We start from the raw sequence: 16,165 nt of genomic DNA on the forward strand, positions 1-16,165 counted from the left end.
ATATTTGATGTAAAGTCAATGCAGTGATTGAAGGACTTTCAGTGACTTCAGTGAAGGCTAGATCTATCACTTGTGTTTGCATATTGTATCTCCAGTCTTTGTTCTTTCACAGTCTGTTTCAAATCCTAAAACTAAAACATTTTACAAACCTAAAACTAAACCATTTTACTGGAAATTTTTGCTCGGTTTTTTTCTTTTGCAGAACCACTGACTTCAATGAATGCTATTCACTGATGCCTGACAGAATAGACTCTCGACTGTATTATTTAATCACGGTATGTTTTTTTCATTTCCTACCAGACTCTGGAATGTTCTTCATCTATTACTGTAATGCTATTCTGTATATTCTCTAACTCAATGCACACTGCCAGATTATTGCACCTCACTACAGTGAATTAGGTACTTATGAGCAGAGTCTTTTAAATAAGTACAGTAATCCACAAATACAAGATACCTTGCTGTAAGGCATGCATTTGGTAAAACTATTATCTTGATATTGTTTGCGATGTGAACTGTTCTGTCAACAGACTTCAGAATTAGCTTTGCACTAAACAAAACAGGCTCACATCTGCTAAGTTACTGTTTTAGGATAGCAGCTCCAACTACAGTAGTTTTGCAGGAGAGCACTTTTTTCAAACCATTAGGGTTAGATGCTTCTTTTAATTCTGCTACACAGTTCTCTGTGAATGGCTACATAAGCAAATTTGTATAGATGAGTTCTTTAATGTTTATTTTCAGCTAAATGCATTTTTTATCTTTTATGTTCCCAGCTACTATTTATCATTCAGATCTACAACCAAAGAATTCCACTCTCTGAAGCATGCAATGAAAGATACTGTATTGTATGATGTTATCTTGTTATGTGTTGTTTCCAATGACTGAAAAAAACCGCTGCATTTTACATGCTTGAACCTAATGAAGGATATAAACCTTGACAAGTAACAAGCATTTGTAGATCACAGAATCATAGAATGATTAGGGATGGAAAAGACCATAAGATCATCTAGTTCCATGGGCACGATACCTCACACTAGACCATGTTGCTCAAGGCCCTGTCCAAACACTGCCAGGGGTGGAGCATTCACAACTTCCTTGGGCAGCCTGTTCCAGTGCCTCACCACCCTCGCAGTAAAAAACTTTCTTCCTTATATCTAACTTAAATCTCCCCCATTTACGATCTCAGGGTCTTGAATTGCAGTTACATAAGCATAGTGTTTTTCCAGATTTTGTTTACCCAGATCAAAACTGACTAACTGGAATTTCAGGAAAACAGAATTTCAGAGAACAGAAATAATGTTTAAAAATCTTTTTACTTTATTTAAGCAGTTTAAGCACCACTCAAGTAATTCAGAAAGAAATGTAGTTCAGAAGTACATGAAAGTTTGTTCTTCTGCTACAGCTGTACAGTTTATAACATGTCTCAGATACTGCTTTTGGGAACTCCATGGACTGGCAGGTTCAAAGTCTCAACTGTTATAACCCTGCAGTCTTGCACTTGTAGATTAGTATATTTATTTGGAGGAGCATCAGGTGTCAGCCTCAGGGCTAGAACAGTTGGAGGTAAGAAGTGAGACCCTGAAAAATCCTGTATCTTATCACTACGAATTCAAATGGTAAATGTACATATACCATAATGCAGGTTATACTGTGTATTGTCCTTTTCTAGAAACAGTAAGATTAGCTACCACAAGGTTTTCTCTTTCACATATTTCAGTCAAGAGTAGTTTCTTTTCAATTTTGTAAGATGACGTGATACTGTAGAGAAACCTTAACAGGATTACAGTCTAACATGAGCCTAGAGTTACAGTTTATCCATCTTTAATATGGCCTGGCTCCCATCTTGATCATACTGCTCTGATCTGTCATGACACTGTCTTTTTAAAATGAGAAAGGACATGCAGAGCCTCCTCTGAGATGCTTAGGACCACACAGAGTAATAATAGTGGTTCTCTCACTCCCTTGCATCATCAGAAAGAGACAGCCTACCTCCTAACAGGGCCAATACCCTGCACTGAGCTCTCTTGTGACTCTAAGTCTGATTGATGATTAGGTTTTATTTGACTCCCGGGTATGACAGAAAGCCCAGCTGAGGATGTGCAGCCACAGGTAGCTGCTGCTCCTGGTTTGCTGGGAATCTCCTGTGAAGGGAATGTAATATTAAAACTGATTTATGCATTCACCTTATTCTAGGATTCTGGCCAAACTACCTCTCACCTAGGTAAATATGACACCTGAATAAAAAATTTCAGTAATGATTCCAGCACATTGGGTCAAACACGCAGCACTTTAAAAGAGCTTTGACTGGATAGTCACTTAAGCATATCAGCACTCTGGAAGCTAGGACTCTGTAGTTTATCTCCTTTTTCTTATTACATGAATTTTGCCCTTAGAAATCTGTTAAAACTTTCCTACTGTTTTCTCCCCTTGTGATGGTGAGAAAGGGAGTCCTTTTACTAATGTCAGTATCCTAATCTCCAACTATCAGTCCTTAATAAACAGATACTATAAAACTCAGTACAGAAAACGTGCATCAGTAGCTACTGTTGATTGTATTAAGCAAGAGCACAAAGACAACTCTAATTGGATATTTATGACTTCAGGGTTGACTGTGGTGTGACAAAGGGAAGGAATGAGGAAGCAAGGATACAAGTGAATGTGTTTTAATAATTTTTTGGGGGGAAAAGCTTTACCTAAGTAGTCTTTTACAACTGTTTAATAATAATTTATAGTGGTGGTCACAGTTGCAGTATTTTTCAGCAAATCTCAGGGACCCTAATGCAAAAGTGAATTATGTTCCTGTGTTAGAAACCTCTACCTCAAACACATGAAAAAGATTGAAGAGTTGAACAAACTGCTTGATTTAAAGACAAACTCTGTGAAGAAAAAGCATCCTCTGCAAATTCCAGAAGGCTGGAAAGGCTGAAATACTTCATTCTTCAGCGAATTGCCAAAACTGGAGGCGAGTAAATGAGCTTTCCTCCCACCCCTGACATGTTGGCTCCCCCAAGCAAGCTCTCTGTTTTCAGTATTCTTACAAGAACTGTACTGAGTCTCTCTGTGCATGAACTGATCATTTTCAGAGGTAGAATTATGAAAGTAGACGAATTAAGGGCACTTTTTAGCTTTCATGGTTTTAAGTCTTGTGAGTTGACTCATGAACAGTAGATGGCAGTGACTTTGCTTATTGTAAAGCTGGAAAATTCTAAAAACCAATCTAGGAAGAGAGCATGAGGGTAGGGGAATCTGTCACCATTAACTGTAAGAAATCAACTGGCAAATGCCTCAATAATAACACATATGCCCATCCATTATCACCTTGATAATTTTTGTTTCTATTTCCTTACCCTGTATACTTGATTTCTATTATTTCTCCCTATATCCTCCTTGGAGCACAAGCCACGTCTTCCAAGTGCCTAGAACATTTCCTGTCTTACAACAGCCAAGATATTAAATCCCACTGGGATTTAAGGAATAACTGTTGAGAAAAGCACATTGAAATAGATGAGACCATATGCATGTTTTAGGTAGCCATGTCTGAAACTTTGGCGTAGTGGTCTGAGTTCCTGACATCAATGGAAACGTTCCCTTTCATATCTTTAGAACAGTTTCTAATCAACATTTTTATCTCGCTATCTTTTTTCTAAAGTGCCTTATTTAAATTCCCTTTTGGCATGATTAGTGCTAGCTGGAGAAGAACAATTCTGTCCTTGTGTACCAGATAACAATTTCGAATTTGCTTTTGTTCAGCACCGGAACTGAAGAGCTCCTTTAAGAGAATTTGATTAAAAGTATTAAAAGGCTGAAACAGCTGGCTACAAGTTGGGAAGGTGAAAGTTTTATTAGTTTCCCCATCACCGGTCAGATTCATCCACACAACTTCATGCTTTAGTCACCTTGCTGTGCACAGACATGAAATAATTTAGCCTTAATAAACAAACACTTTTCAATAATTATTACTGAAAATGCTACTCAATCATAAATTTTGTGCTAGGAAAAATCTCCAACAACCCACCAGCAGCCTGCTTACAGAACTCTTTCCTGTCTCACTGACCGGTATTGCCTCAGTGGCTGTGTCTGTGGTGTTTAAAGTAGCTCCAAAGCTGTCCGCAGGGCCATCCTCCTCACCTTTCATGCTGCAGTCTTCCAAACATGCAGCGCCAGGGTATCAGTCAAGGTCCCTGTGGCTGCCCGAGAACACAATGTTCAGGGGAGATAACAGAGAATAAAGAGAGGAGCTACCATATGGAGCACATACCACATGTTATTACTATACAGTTTTGTTATGCTCCCGATGCCAGGTTGTCTGTCTTCATTACTATTCCCATGTATTATATTAAGTCTATTATTTTTTTAAAAGTAATAAAATTAACAATGCTTGGCTATTCTTTCCTTCAAGGAATCCTGACAATAATCAACAATAGGTCCTAGGAATCCAAGTTTTTTTCTCTGATGATATACAAACCACTCAGCACTACTTTTCCTAGCAGTTCATCCATTTATCTGAATATGAGTGCCATGCAACATAAATTGAAAGGCAACTAAACCCAAACCCAAATGGTCACACCTACTCTTTTCATAATATCAGTGAGTGACTCTCATTTAGCGTAAAACCACTTGGCATAAATTTTCTTGGCTTTACTGCAGACCAAGGTCATAATCAAGTCATAATCTTACTCTACATAATTATAATATGCAGTAAGTACACGGCAATTACGTCTGGAATTGAATGTCAACCAGAAACAAATCTAATTCCATTCCTCTGAAACCTAGTACAGAGTTCCTAGTACTTAAGAAAAATGCCTCTGTATTTCTGTCATCTGGTAACAAAAATAATTATGGAATAATACCTGACAAATCCCTTTTTCCCACATAAGTTCACAAGTTCATAAGTTCCCACAAGAGTTCACACCTACACATGAATGAACATCCTGCTTTTTTTAATTGATTAGTAGCCTTAGGTGATGGTTTACTGTTTGAACTTTGTGTTTAAAATTTGATACGAGTCTATAATCTCTGTATCAAAGGTACTGAGAAAATGACCCAAAGGAACTAAAATGCTTTACAGGAAGCCCTTTTACATGTTTGCTGCTTGTGGCTGCTTCATAATTACGGTGTGTATTATGTAAGAAGAAGAGGTAAGGAGGAAGAAAGAAAGGTGAAGAGGAAGAGAAGAAACCATCCTCGGTGCCCTCTTCTGAAGTGGATATTGATGTCAGGATAACGATCAGTAGCTAGTACTAGAAGGAAACCTTGAAGTATCTCTGTACACTATTACAGACACTATGAAGTCTATATGGACAGATTTTGTCAGAGAAAGACATTGCTGCCGTTGCAGTACTGTTAACAAAATGATTAAGCAAATCTACACAAATGGGCTCTTCCCCCATGCATTCTTTTCTGCTCTGGTCAGGACATTTCTGGTTTTCCCTTTCAATTTACACTTATAATTATTCTCAAAAGTTCAAATCAGGCAGCCTGCTGAAGCCAAGTGAAATGGATTTGGAACTGCCTTGGTGGAAGCAGGAGAAATTTTAGAGAATAGTACAATCTTACAACAATGGGTGTAAAGACGTCATTTACCATTCTTTCCTCCTTGCTCTCCTCTAACCTCCGGCTCCTCTGAGCCTTTTATCTCTTTCCAGCTACATTCTTGCAAATTATTAAGCAGACACATTTCCCAGAAGGATGCAGGCTTCAGGAAATCCCTTCATAGAAGACATGATATTATAATCAACAAAAGCTTTGTCTTTGGAAATTTGGGTCACGCACAGGTTCTTGTCAGTCAACAGGAATCTGACAGAGCCCAATTCCTGACCGCCAGGAGGGGGAGCTAAGATAGAGGGAAACTTTCTCTCCTCTGAACAAACAAATAAATGAACAAATGTGGGACTCTTTCTTCCCACTCTGTCCACACAAATACGTGCACACACATCTTACTCACAGATGTCTGGGATCGCCAGTGATATCTGGCTTGTTTGGCAGCATCTGTTACACGCCTGACAAACTGTTGAGCAGTATAGCACTTTGTTTCTAGGAAAATTAATATTTCTATAATAATGGCATTAACCCCAGCTTGAATTTTATGTGCTTCGTAGTTCAAGACTATTTTTCACTTTTGGGTTACTACAGAGTGTAATTACTGCATAGATATGAGGAGGCAGGCAAGGGGGGGGGGAGAGAGTTAATGCGAAAAAAGAAAAAGAGGTTCTTGAGAGCTACAGCTCAGGTACAGCAGATTTTTTTCCTTTTACAGATTAGTAGGAAACAGTGACAGGTCAAAAGAGGGAACAAACTACAAGACATAATCGCTAGAGTGACCACTGTACTCCAGAAAGCAGGGCTGAAATAGCTACAAGAACAATGGCATTAATGCCGCAGGTGAAGCCATGAATTCAAGGCTGCCATTCCTACTGCCCAGCACTGTGCTGTGCCACACATCCTACTCAGCCTCTCAGACTTGTCCATAAGTGAGCACTGAAGTGCCAAAGTTCAGATGTGGAGAATACAGCCTGTCAAAACTAATGTATCTTCATTCCTGCATTTACTTTAACAGTTATTTATTTATGATAGGTTACCCTCAAATCTTGATGTAACATAACTTCATCAAGACCGTATCATCTGTGATAATTAATAAATCTCTGAGCCCAGAAATGTCCGTGTTTCCAGTCTGTGACAGAAAAATTCATCCTTGCTCTTATACACAGATGTCCTATAGGTAAATATGATTTTTGTCATAGTCAATGTATGTCAGGGAAAATGGCCTTTTTTACTAATCAAAACAGAATGAAAGACTATAGGAAAGACTATAGGATCTAATGGAAAACATCAAAGAAATAGCACATATCCTACCGCAGGCTGCACTAGCGGACACTGTTTTGCTATCCATTGAAATTTATCTTTTGGTTTGTGATACCACCCAGTCCAAACTGAATGCCTGTCTGCACAGATTAATCTTGCATAGACTTTTGCTATTGATCATTTCAGCTTCAGGCAGAACCAGAAGGAGAGTTCTAGAAATGGAAAACTGCTACTAAGAGCTTCTTGCCTGTGAAGTCCTGAATTCTAATGCAGGAATCATCAAAACCTACTATTTCAGCTAATTGTAGCTGTCAAAGGTAATGAGGACACACATGGCAAATTAAAAAGAAAAATATTTAATTGCCTGTGCACAAGCAGGTAGGACTCCCTCAGAGAACACAAGGGAGAAGGAAACGTGCAGAACTTCAGCTTTTTAACTAACATGAGCTTCTGAGTTGTGTAGGGCTTTAAGGCAGATCAAAGTCATTGACAGCTCAAGCATCTGTTTATAAGAAAATATCCCTGCTTTCATTATAAAGTTGCTGATTGTTGAAAATTTACTCCAGATGGTGACAATCATGATATTTTCACTCTAGTGGGCAAAGAGGAACAGATGATCACCTCCGGGACTCATATCAAATGCAGTATTGCACCTATTAGCAAAGGGCTATTGGTGTCTTTATTAACCTTCCCCCAAGGCCTGGTCTAACTTTTTACTAGTCCAATGATGCACTGTTCAAAACTTAACAAATTTTTCAAAAAGTGAGAACTATCTATTCAGTACGGTAGTGAATTAATTCCCTAGTTTTTCATCCCCAAAGAACTGATCTTGTATCTTAGCTAAAATATGTTTGATGGCTCTCATCTAGGACCCCACAAATTTAGCAATGTACTATGTGATGATGTAAAGCTGGTTTGAGAAAGTTGGCAGATGAAAAGAGCCTTACATGAGGAGCTATCTGGAACATTTCAACCAAATGCATTTTCATTAAAATACATGATTTCACTGAAGCCAAAACCTTTCATGAAGATTTGCCAGCTTTGACTATGTTTTCAATAGGAAATGTGCCTGAGGTCCATGCTTTCTGATCATTTATGACCAGAGGCAGAGAGAGAAAAAATGATAGAGGAAGACTAAAAAAATTGACCTTTTTACTCAAAAGAAGGTAAGTTTTGGCACAGTTTCATTTGATGAAAGCATTCATAAATGAGTGCTTACATTCCACACTTTAAAACCATGAAAGTTTTGGAATTACCTGCCTTTGGACAGCTGTACTTAACATAGTAAAAGGTAAAAAAAAAAAAACCAAACCAACAAATTCTTTGTTTGCTTTCTTGACCCTTTTCCAGGGGACTTACAGCTTTCTGTGACAAAAACTGGACACGTCTGTTTGAGAAAAACTAATAATACTAAGCTAATTTAAAATAATTCACCTTTTGGAACACAAATGTTCTGTACTGTGTTTAGCATAATGCGTTTTGTACTAAGAAAAAATGAAGGCAACCTGCTGTTTCTTTGCAAACAAATTGTTTCCTACCTATAAATTATTCTACACAGTGAAGCAAATAGTTCGTTTTATCTAGAGGTATGTGGGCAGCCTGGCAAAACATCTGTGGATAATTTGAGAAATCTGCTTTCAGTGACCTAAGTGACTAAACATTGCTTCTGTAGAGACAATATCCTGACACATTTTAAAAGAGTTGCACGGTGCTACAGTATTGATGAGATTTTTCATGGTGTCACATTACGTTGTGGGAAGTCATTCATTTATAGGGTCTTAGGCAAATGAGTGTGGGCTGTCTTCTCTATCTGTAGCACACAGCCCACGAAGAAAATACGGCACTAGCTGCCCCTCAATCTCTTAGGCATCTTGATACAAATAAATCTGAAAGTGTCACCATACGTTCATCTTTCCAACAAAACCAGATGGAGATCTCTCCTTCCTCTTTTAATATTACTTGACATTTTGCTCCTTCACAGTGCTACGAGCTACTCCATAAACACTGCTAAGGAGCTATCAAGAAAGATTAATAAAGTTGTTTGCACCCTAACTGCTTCAGAGAACCTGTTGTGTATAGTGTAGTCACTTATGGGGCCACTGAACAAAAGATGTTACCCAGCTACAGCACAAATCTTGCTTATATGACACGTCCCCTGTAACAGGCAAACAGAAGGATGTCAAACAACTTTTTTAAATCATTGCCATCAGATAGTCAGTTAACAGAAAAGGGGAAAGATATTAAAATGATTGATGACGGTAAGCTTCTGAAATCCCTATTCAGCTAAATAATTATTTATCAACTGTACAATATCTCAGCATCAGTAGTGCCTGACAAGGGTCTGGGGATCTGGATTTCTTATCTTTTCCCAGTGATTCAATTACACTTTTCTGTACAGACAGGTGGAGAAAGTGCAATATTCTCACTATTTCAGGAATGACACTAGAGCATTTCATACAGGAAACATCTTGTGCTCCCACATATAATCAGAATCAAAACTTTTATTTTACAGCAATATAAAACAGTAAAGATATAGCAGTAACTATTTTATAGCAGTACAAAACCATCAAGAATGTGGTGGTATTCTTTCAAAATCCACTGTTTATCTGGACACCAGTAAAACCAGTGGTTTCCATTAGAGTACAGAGAGGAAATACATGCCAGAGGCAGTAGGAAGAACAGTATACCAAGGATATGGACCATTTAGGGATTTTTTTTGTTGTTGTTCAGTTACTTTTTTGGGGTTTTTTCCATTCATTTTTTGTTTATTTTCATTCAGGATTCCAGTAACTCTTAACTCAGTTATAACTATTTTCAGTGAGAGGGTCCTGTTGTCCCTTTTTGGTATTGATGGCCAAGCACACATCCTAAGAATGTAGACATCTGAGGAATAAAAGCATTGAGGGAAGTACGACAGGTGGTGGGATTAAGGAATTTGTTTGCTGCAATGGGGATGTGAACCCTCAAGTCCTGAGTCTGAGAAAGACCAAACTTTTTTGGCACTTTGCTCTGGTTTGATTCTTTTTTCGTGAAAGGGTATAATGCTACCTTTCCCCAGCAGTCATTCCGATTTCCCATTTAGCTTCAAAGTTCTTTTAGAAAGGGAGGCTGCATGGGACTGCACAGAACTTAACACAGGCCAGCTTCAGTTTTAGGTATAAGTCGAAAAAAAAGCGAGCTAGAAATAGTAACCAGACACTTCTAACCCAGTGATTCTCAGGGTTGAATTAAAACCACAAGAAGATCATGAGAAGTCTTAAGGGATCACAAAGGAATAAATGATGACAGTGTCAGCTAGCAAGAGCACTACTCCTGCAGGATGAAGGAGCTGAATTACATGTTTAAATGTCAGCTGCAACAGTTTACATCAACTAAGGAACTACTAGCTGCCTTTAACTTCTGGCAGCAGCTTGGTTCCCTGGGGAAGAAAAGACAGAGCAGAAGAAGAAATGGTGTTTACATCTGCAGCTATGACTGAAGTCACTTCTCAGTCTTTCTCCTGCTCTACTCTTTCCTTGAAGAAGCAGAGATGCTGACAACAGAGGGGGTACACAAAGACAAAGCAGAGACAAATGGCATCATATTTCCAGAAGCTGGAAATGTGTTGCTCCAGACAATTTTTCTTCTGCCCCATGCTGATGGCTGCAGGACAGAATATTCTGTGAATAGTTTCACGTGGTATACAGCATCACAAGTCTTCTGACCATGAGCAGAGGAAAGAGGATACTGTGGTAGCAATAAGACTAAATTTCTCCACAATGTACAGAGTGACAGGAAAAAGCCTTCCATCTATGTGTGTTTATGAAGAAGCAGCTCACAGCAGAATAAACCCCTGGTATTCTGTCCTAAACTTTCTGTCATTATATTTTCTCAATAACTGCTCTAAAACTTTTTTTTTAAAGAGCTCTCCTAAGTTTATTTCACTTAGTAAGTTCAAAGCCTTCATGTTGAATGAATCCTGACAAAGATAGAAGAGAGCACAGAAACCAATTCAGCTTTGTTTTTCCACTTCTCCCTTTGCCTTTGACGTCTGTATGTGGTTGCATCAGTGAGATCAAAATTGTCAGCAGGCCCACAAACAACACCTACCAGCAGTAGAGCAAAAACCATAGTCCTCTACTATTAATGCTTCACACTGGGCGACCTTTAGCCCCGTGCAGCCAGCCAACAAGAGACTTGAACAGCACTTAAACTCTCCTAATAGCTTTTAAGTGGGTCCTAAGAGATGCAGAAGCCTCGAGCTGGCCTTCAGCCCAAAAGCAAATTCCATCTGACATGTGCCAAAGCATTTCAGACAACAGGCTCCTTATCAATATGCGTCCTTGTGCTACTTTTCAGCACAATCGTTATTGCAAGGAATCACAGCAGTATTCTTATCAGCATTTTGTGCTTATACAAAACTAGACATCTCAAATGAGTTCAGGATGGCAGAGAGGCAGTGGGCAATAAAACCGGAGAGAGGGCCAGAGGGAGAAATATTTTTTTTAAAGTGAGATAGAGTTTTTAATATATTCTATAGGCAGCAAAATATGCCTGCTCAAAAATGCAATTACTCTTTTCTTCTGTTTGCAGAGCACTCTATCTCTTCAGGTCACTGCAAGAGTCAAGACATGTTTTCTCTGTAGACCTTTTGATATTTTAAATGGACCTCATATGAAGATCTGCTAAGGGATTTGGGGGTTTCCTGATGGGTTTTTTTGATTGAACTAAAACCTGAGGTAGGTGCCTAATGCAAGTATCTTTGTAAGCAGGAGAAATTTTGGATCTTGACCTAGGTCTACATCAAAACTTTAGCTACTAGAGACACAAGTTCTTTACTTGTATTTTTGCTAATAAGAGATATATTTGTTGCAATCCACTGATGTAGGGTACAAAGCCAGTGTTAACTTTACATCCAATCCATGGTATTTTCAGCAATTTTACCTCTGCTAGTCTGTTCTGACCTATACACAGCCCTTTTGTATAAGGACTACAAAATAAGGGAGATTATAAAAAGCAAGTAATCTTTGATGGCCAGGGTAATATTCCTATTGCATACACCTGTAACAGCAGGCGTAGGTTTGCACCTTCCTTTTTCATTTCATATTGGATAAATACATGAAAATGTGGAAGGAGCAGATGAGGAAAACACTCAAAATCCTCTGCTTTATGAAGAGATGAATGACAGCATAGCCTATAAGCAGCCTGGAAAAATGATTCTGAGAATTGGAGCAGCTGCAGATGTTCCTTTGATTACACAAAGGAAATTTTCTTTTAGAACAAAGCCCTCTTTACTCCACCTCTCTCTTTGGGCTACTGAATCTGTGTTCTGTTATGCAGGACATACAGTCTAGACAACAGAAATGGCACTGAAGACTAGAATAAATATGAAGGGGTGAAGTCACCTGAGCCTTCATACACACCCCCTTTCACCCTCCTTCAGCTTGGATTTGGCAGGAATTTACCAGACATTTCACTCCAGATCTATCTAGACATCTCTGACCGATTACAGTAAATAGCTGACCTTAATTCAAAAAGTGGTGTGAAATTATAAAGGACTAAAATGAAACAGTTCCAGTTATTCCAGAGGATAACAGACTTACTGACTCCTATGAGATTGGATGAGCTCAGCCTACAGCAGTGAAGTTTGTTTACTGTATAATATTATTTTAGAAATTCTTTCCTTGCTAGTTCAATCAAAATGAACTGCATTTCCTAATACCATACATCCTGAGAGACAGTGCCACATGCTCTATCCAAACATAGGCCTAAACTAACCCACCCTGGCAGCAATTATCTTCAAGGCTTTTGAACCTCTTGGGAGATATTGCCCTCCTCTGTTCCAGTGAAGCAGAAAAACATCTTATACTCAAGAGGAAAAAAAAAAAAAATAATCTGTTTCCATATTCACTGCAAATATTTTAAGCACTAACCTTCCTCCCCTAAAAAATTTACTCAAATCTTCTGTGTAGGGCTTACAGAAGGAAGAAGGCTTGCCAAAGCAATAGTGTTCATTATTGTTACTAATAACCAACTACTTTTGAAGCACAGATAAGGACTGACTAAGCACCGAACGTTTAAACACATTCGCTGTGGCTTTTCTGGTCCCTTTCTGAGTTCAATTCCCACAACTCATTGAGCTTCACTATAACCAAAGAAAATTGAAGGTGATTTACATAGGCACCTGTAGCAAATTAACTGTAAGTTCACAGGCACCAGTTGTCACCTGGGAAGCTCCTGTCTCCCACTGCCTGACACAAGCACTGAATTAGAAAAATACCTCTATGAAAATCATATTTTTATTACCAAGAGCCACTGAGATTCATTAAAATTAGTAAGATACCTGTTTAAAACAGACAATACAAAATACTCCTTTACACAGCAAATAGTGAAGTGAAATTTGCTGTCTGTCTGTGGTGCAGGCAGTTTCAGCAGGTTCAAAAACGATTCCACAATTTCATGGTCTTTAAACAGGTATCCTTAAAGAGAAGAGGAAGGGATGCACCCTCTAATATACCTAGTTCCACCATTTCAGGTACTGCTGGGGAGTGTTCAGGGGGGAAAAGGATGACAAAAAGCAACTCCAACAGTCTCCTATCTTTGTTGGGGACAAAACACTGAGCTAGATCCACTGTTGCTCTGTTTCTGTTGGGAATTTCTTATGTTTTAGTGAGTCATATTTTACAACCAGAACTAGGGACTGAGCACCACAGCAGACATATAGCATGTATAGAACCTGTCCATTATACTTGTATAGTATTTAAGTTAGAAATTAAATACAGTACCATCCTGTAGCGTATCTGATAGCTTAAAAGTATTTGACACAGCTCAAATTCTGCATTTTGAAACTCTGGGTTGTTGCTAATGACCATAAATATAATATTAAACTTAAACTGACCAAATAATGTAATCTTAAGCAACTGTTATTTACTCAGCATTGCAGATTTAAAAAAAAAAAAAAAAAAAAAAAAATAAGGCTTCACTGCTCTTTTCTGCTTTTGAGGCCATGAGTTTATAAGGTGAATACAAATATAAAATGGTAAAATGATGATGCAAAAAGGTGCTTTCAGGGCTACAGGAAATTCTAGATCCCTAAATAGCAATGTCCTTCTTTAGCTTTGTAAGACTGAAAACTTCATAGAGTGAAGTAGTGACCACAGAGGGAACTGAAACATATCATCATGTTTTGGACTCTCCTCTTTAATGACCTCTGAATCTTTCCTGTAGAGAAATACCAAAGCCGCAATGTCTGTATTTAGAACTGCACTGCCTTGAAGCTGAGACCGTCTAGGGTTTCGGTTTGAACACATCTGTAATTTTTACTTCTCTAAGCTCTGCAGAAACACCATTTTTTTTTTCCCCCCAATTCCATTTGTATTCTTTGTATGATATAGATGGGATCTTTCTTCTCAGTCTCCTACCCAAACTTTGGTGAAAGAGGACATTAAACCAGCTGCTATAAGAAGTCAATATAAAGTCCATGAACTTGCTAGGTTACGTCTTTTTGATTGCTGGGAAGGTTGTCAGGGTCTTGTGTAAAAACTTGCTCACTAGCTCACTTCACCTCCTTTGAGATAAGATATTTTGAAAGAGCCTTATCTTCCACTAACCTATAGAATCCATAACTTTGGTTATACTTCAGCGTAAACAGAGACTAGCAAAAATGCTAGCTCTTTCTAAATTTGCTACTTCTCACAAATAAAATTTCAGAATAAAAATTTCAGTGATAATAAGAAACAAAAGCAGAGGATACCTACACCTTTACTTCTTCTGATCCTGTACTCAATGTCATCTCATCACCACCAGTGATACCCCAGCGCCCATCCTGATCAATCGTTCTCCCCTTTTGGTGGATGAACACTTCAAAAACTTCCACTCCTCTGCACCATTGTTAACCCAAATAATAACAATCACATTTTTTCAAAGTCTTTTTTCTTAGCAATTGCTATTTTTCTGCTGTTTGAATGTGCAAAAGTAAATAAAATAAATTCCAGAGATGGTCTCTTGACAGCTGTGGTATTGGCAGTCAGTAAATGCCTGGTAACAGCAAACAAGACCTGTTTATTTTCTTCTTTTCTAAAAAATGCAGTTACAAATTTGTGATCGCAAATGAGAATTTCATTTCCATGCTATATTTGCAGTCTCTCTCTTAAGAGACTCAGCTCAGCTTTTGCATGAGCTACTGCAGAACATAGTGAACTGATCTTACAGCATTAACACAGCCATGAAGGTTGAAACATTGCTTTATTGCTAAAGGACAATTATATCCCATGATGTGCTGGGCACAATCATACTTGCCAGTGTATACATTATTCACTTTCTGATCATCCTTTCTAATCCAGACTAGGTCAGTATTGTCCAGCGGTCAATCACTAGAATAGGTGATGAGTATGGTAAAAAATGAGGTGGCAACTGAAGGCTATTCCTTAGGAGAAGTAGAGTTTGAAACAGTATGAAGAAGAGGCAGCTGCATGTAAGATAGTCGTGTTTCTCTTTTCTGAGTCCAAACCTTTGATTAATTACAGAGACAAGAGCAGTCAGGCATGCCTCTAAAAGGGGTGATTGGAGAGACTAGTGTCACTCCACTGATAGAAACAACTCTACTCTTCCGGTTCTCTTCTTTGTAGACACTGCTTTTTTTCTGACAAACTCTTCGAGTGAAAACTACCTTACAGTTGAAAGCAGCAGATGAAGACAGGATTGAAAAATGAGACCATCCTCCTAATGTACAGCAAGTAGAATACCCCTGCACCCAGAAAAGCTCTAAATGGTGGTGTTTAACTGCTGAAATAATTTCTTTTTCTAAGAAATGGTGTGGTCGTCTGGACAGCTGTTAGCATTCACTTTGCAAGCACTATTCACATCCCTGTAATCACAGACTCTTGCATTTCAGGGAAGAAAAGCTCTGGAGCAGCCCAGAAGGAGAACAACTCAGCGTGTCTTAAGTCTCCCTTGGCTTTTGGGGTTGGTGTTCCAACTCTAAAAAAGGCAATACTAGGTCTTCCTCAGAGTTAAATAAAGTTGCTTAAGTGTTGCAAAGTGAGATGGGAGCACAAGTAAAATTAAAAGTTGCCAAGTTCCTGTCTCCTAGTCTGCATTCAATCAATGAAGCCACATGTTCTTTCTACTCAGGCATCCAGCTTTGAAGACATGGCCCTCAATGGCCTGAGGTTTGACTGCTCCAGCTTTGTTAGTCTGGTTGGTTTTTTTCCCCTTCAGCCTTTACTACCAACTTCAGAGTCATTCAGTGCAAATATAGGGAAGAAGACTGGTGTCACTGGGGAACTTAATTTAATGAAAGTACTTGCAGAAATTCTTTTACTTACTGAAAGCATGTAAATGGACAGTATGATTTACAAGTTTACAAGGAAACAAGTACACAGTTTCC

At 38.5% G+C, this 16,165-nt stretch overlaps 1 protein-coding gene across 2 annotated transcripts in view; it reads right to left on the bottom strand.

Annotated features, from left to right (window-relative positions):
* The window catches only part of FLRT2 (fibronectin leucine rich transmembrane protein 2), a 64,598-nt gene that overhangs the window by 9,654 nt on the left and 38,779 nt on the right, over positions 1-16,165 (bottom strand). The window lies entirely within an intron of this gene.

This window comes from Strigops habroptila, chromosome 4 (genome assembly GCF_004027225.2).
Source record: "Strigops habroptila isolate Jane chromosome 4, bStrHab1.2.pri, whole genome shotgun sequence".
Taxonomy (NCBI): Eukaryota; Metazoa; Chordata; class Aves; order Psittaciformes; family Psittacidae; genus Strigops; species Strigops habroptila.